A 5,076-nucleotide genomic window follows, 5' to 3' on the forward strand; every position below is an offset into this window, starting at 1 on the left:
ACCACATTTTCTTGATCCATTCATCTACTGAGGGGCATCTGGGTTGGTTCCATATCTTAGCTATAGTAAATAATGCTGCAATAAACTCTCCAACAAACCACTAGAAAACTGGAAGTGGCGCTGTGGCTCAAGTGGTAGAGCACTCGCCTGGAGCTGAAGAGCGCAGGGACAGCACCCAAGCCCAGAGTTCAAGCCCCATGAGCGACAAAAACAACAACAACAAAAAAAAAAAACAACGCAATTCCTTCCTTCATCTTGCAGGACAAATCTGGTGGCATAATCTCTGACTCATTCCATCTCTACATCTAGAAGTGTGTTCAATTATTTCTCAGCCCTGTTCGTATGCACTCATTAGTCTTTTCAGGCCCCTTCTGGAATATGCACATTGTTGGCTCAGCGGTCTATAAGGCCTATGTGATGAGGTCTTCTTTTGCCTCCCCTGCTGCCCAGGGATTTCCCACTCGGTCACCTTCTGTTTGGCCTCGTCCCTTTGCTCTCCATGCGATTTCCTCTGATATCCTGACTGCCACTTCCTCTCCTCCTTCTGCATCAGCTCCAGGAGGCCTGCCTGAGCACCTTATTTTATATTTCCATTCCTCCTCCTTCCTGACTTCCATTCCTGCCCTCACTTTCTCCAGAGCCATCATTCTTTCCCAGTACAGTTTGTCTTCTCCATGTCTTGTCTATGGTCTCTCCCACCTTTCAGCTCTGTTACAACTCAGAGATCCATGTCTATGAGAACATGGGGTTCATGTTGTATGTAAGGACATCTCCTTTCCAGCTAGCTATGGGCTCTGGAAGAAGGATCCCTCTGAATATGTTTCATTTTTGTAAATATATTTTGAATAAGCAGAAGGCAGAGGGTGGTCAGGAAGCATTTTCCTTTTTCTGAGGACATAAGAGAGATGGTCCCACAGTTTCAATTATGAGAAATGCGTCATGTTAATAAAATGTGATTTGTTTGTAAACTAGAGCCCTTGAGAAGTCAGGTCATGTCAAAGGCCTGGATGGCATTTAGAGCAAACTTTACTTCATCTAGCACTCCTATCTCCATCTTCATTCACTATGCTGTGCTCTTCCCAGTTTTATTTTCCTCTAGCCAATCAGAATTTCCATAGGGTTCTGAGAACTTTGTGTTCAGCCCAGCTCATACGAGAGTATGAGGCAAAATCTTAACATTCATTTCAAATCTTAACATTCATTTCAAATCATGCTTCAAGACTCCTTCTGCAGGCTCCCTATGTTCAATCCTCAAGTTTTGCATTTATACCTGAGGGTGCTTGGTCAGAAGAATCTCTGGTGTGGTTGTACGATTTTGCATTTTACAATAAGAAGCAATGTTATTTTAGTGCATTAGGTAATGTTCACTCATAGGGAAGAATCTAAATCATGGCCTGTGGTGCTGTTCAAGCTTAAAGACAAATCCTCTTTACTCTCATCTACTGCAGATTTACTCACATGTTGGACTTAGAAATTGACATGCTAAAGTATAGCATTTCAATAGGTCAGTCTGGAGAAACTAAAACTGGTCTGAAGGTCCCTAGCAATCCCTAACCTCTTATCTCTTTTTTTAAGCTTGTTTATTTATTTATTTATTTGTCGGTTGTAGGGCTTGAACTCTGGGCCTGGGTGCTGTCCCTCAGCCCTTTAGCTCTACCACTTGAGCCACAGCACCACTTCTGGCTTTTTCTGCTTATGTGGTACTGCGGAATCAAGCCCAGGGCCTCATGCATGCAAGGCAAGCACTCTACCACTGAGCCATCTTCCCAGCCCCTCTTTATCATCTTGATCTACCTCTTTGTCATCATTCACTTTCCTTTTTCACCCAAAGCACAAGAAAGGGCTTTCTCTGAAGTTCTTTCTCTGACTAAAGAAAGGTTCCTAGAAGAAACACAATTATGATAATGTCCCATTTACCAGTGAAGAGACTGAAAAACTTAAACCCATGCCAGTGCCTGGTAGTACTTTGTCCCATCCTATGGTCTATTCTTTGTGTCTATCTATTTCCCCTCAAAATTGATTGCCCCTCTGCAGTGGCTTAAAGCTCCCTCATTTTCTTCTCCCTAAGAATGAGTTACTTAAGCATTAACCATCTGGCTCTTACTTGAATTTTTATCTTTTGTGTGGCTCATGTGCATTCTAATAAATTAATTATTAATTTAAAACAATAAATAACTTTATTAATACTTAATGAATAATGCTTTATTAATTTATAATTAATAAATATTCTCCTGTGACTCTGAATCTGAGATGACTCAATTATCACACATTCAGGGAGAAAGTCTGAATTTTTAATATGTCACTGTCATTTGGCTCGGTTCAGGTTTCTGTCCACTTTCAAGTATTGCAGATTATGAAATGAAGCCACGTGGGTGCTGATGGGGAAAAGTAAGGCTGGTGAATCCAGTGAGAAATGAACTGCTCCATTTAGGGTGCTCTCTGCAGGTTTTAGAGCTTGCCCAGGGTTGACCCATGCCTTCAAGGCATTTGATGTGTAGTTATTGAAATATCTCAAGGTGAGATCTTGGGGCTCATGGAGGAGCAGGGCAATGACCCTTGCATAAAACCTGGGATCCAAAGGCCAATAAGCCTGGGATTCTGACTTCCAAGGCAGGAGAAGAACATTCTCCATGCTCTAAGAAAGGACACTCACCTCTGTTTTTTTCCCTCTGGGTCTCAGCAACACCATTGGAAGGCGCCCACCCGCAATGAGAGCAGATCTCTTCCTGGCCCACCCAAACCCACAAGCCAATCTCCTCTGGAAACCTCCTCACCGACACCCACAAAATAATGCTTCGCCAGATTTCTAGATATTTCCTTTGCCAAACATAATGCAATTATCTTACACAGAACCCAGAGAAGAGCCTGAAACATACTAATTCTAGTTTTTCACTATCTATCATCTTGTCTATGTATCTAAAACCTAAACCACCCCATTTCCTATAGTTTCCCCCTCCTGCAAAATGGGATTTGGGCTCTCAGAATTTCAACATTCAAAAGTTTTAATCTTTCTGTATTTTAATATTTGGAACATATATATTGTTGGTTGTATTTGTTTTAAAGAAATGAAGACTTAATGGCACACACCTGTAATTCAAGCTATTCAAGAAGTAGAGATCAGGCACAAAAGGAAGGGCCAATCACAATCAACAAGCCAGGCCTGGACATATATATCTGCAGGAAGATTGGAGTCAAAGGCCGGCTTGAGACAAAAAAAAAAACACAAAACTAAACCAGAAAATCAATTAAAACAGGAAACGGTCTGGGGTCATGAGTGAAGTTATAGAATATCTCTCTAGCAAGTGCAAGGCCATGAGTTTAAATTCTAGTATTGCCAGAAAAAGAGAGAGTAAGGGGGAGAGAGAGAACAGGGAAAAGGAGAGAGATAAGGCCAGTGAGAGGTGTCCAGGCTCACCCCTAACTCCTGGGCTCAAGCAATCCTCTGTCTGAGCCTCACAGGTAGCTGGTACTACACACATGCAACACACACCCAGATAGGACTGTGCTTTGGAGGTTATTAAGGATCTTGATCTTTGAGGATTTCTCCATTTGGGGCTACAGCACTTGGGATTATGCTTTTCAGGATTTTGACTGGAACCAAGACTTAGTGCTTATGCTCTTTGTTTTTTTGTTTGTTCGTTTGTTTGTTTGTTTTTCAAAGGAATATTTTATTTTATTTATTTTTCTTTTTTTATTGTGAAAATACTGTACAGAGGGGTTACAATTACATGGGCAAGATAATGAGTACATTTCTTATCAAGCATTGTAGCCTCCTCCTTTGTTTCCCCTTCCCATCCCTTCCCATCCTCCCCCCGCCCCCCTGTGCCCTTTGTTTTATGGATAGGGGCATACCATTCTCCCTGTCCTGAAGATTCACCCCACATCCTCCTTGCATTTATGTTTTCTTTTAATAAGCTTACTTTGGCAACTGAGTGTTAAAACTCCCTAAGAATGCCTTGAGCTAACATGTAGCTATTTAAAGCCATCCTCACATGTGGCTCTAGCTACTTTCAAGTAACACTAATAAACAAATATTAATCAAGCAGCAATAAAAGGCCTGCTTTTGGCCATACACCCACACCAAGTAGTGCCTTGTCTTCTGACTAGTGGGAAAGAGACTGCCATGTCCCCAAACACAAAGCCAGTGTCAGGAATATGCAGGCTGTTAAGACTCATTAGCATTGACCTGTGGCCCTTGGTTCCTCAGAACGAATGCTTCTTGAACAGCCTTATTTTCATCTTCTCTTTTATCTGTCTCATGTCACTGTTTCCAGGAGTTTTGCGTAAAAGCCTAATGAACTGTGTGAACAGCAGTCAGGTACCTCCTGGTGCTGGAAAGTCTGTAGCCACTGCCTCCCATAGAGGAGAATAATAGCTGTAGATCTCCCACTCTGCACATGCACACAGGACTCTGAAGGGACTCAAAACATTCATCTCTACTGTTTTCTGCATGCTAGATCAAATGGAAAATTGGAGGTATTATCGTAATAATTCTAAAATATTCAGATCATAGAGATGTGCGTTTCTGGCTTGTCTTACAGCTCATTGAATGGCAGCGTGTGCCCTTGAATACATTTCTGTATCATTGAGGGCATCAAGCTATGGGGAGGGGGGGAAGGGGAGGGGGTGGGAGAGAGGGAATGTCATAGGGAGATTCTAATCATCCAGTTTACCTTCTGGTGATTACAACGGAAAGTCAAGAAGACAGTATCAATTAAACTATATTCTCCTTAAATTTAATGCAAACCTATACTGTGCAAGTAAGCAAGGATCCCCTGAACTGGCCATTGGGTTAGGGGGAGAAGTACTGTTTTGTCTTGTCACTTCATTGAGGGTTCATGTTTAGTGTAACAGACAAGTTCATGTGGTGCTGGCAGGCATGTAAACAAAAGAGATGGACTACATAAAACCATTCCTTTTTCAAGTCTTAAAAATGGAAAATACTGTCTTAAAAAAAATCCCAGGGCTGGGAAGGTGGCTTAGTGGTAGAGTGCTTGCCTTGCATGCATGAGGCCCTGGGTTCGATTCCTCAGCACCACATAAGCAAAAAAGAAAAAAGCCAGAAGTGGTGCTGTG

The sequence above is a fragment of the Dipodomys ordii genome, unplaced genomic scaffold (assembly GCF_000151885.1).
Source record: "Dipodomys ordii isolate 6190 unplaced genomic scaffold, Dord_2.0 Scaffold161, whole genome shotgun sequence".
Classification (NCBI taxonomy): domain Eukaryota; kingdom Metazoa; phylum Chordata; class Mammalia; order Rodentia; family Heteromyidae; genus Dipodomys; species Dipodomys ordii.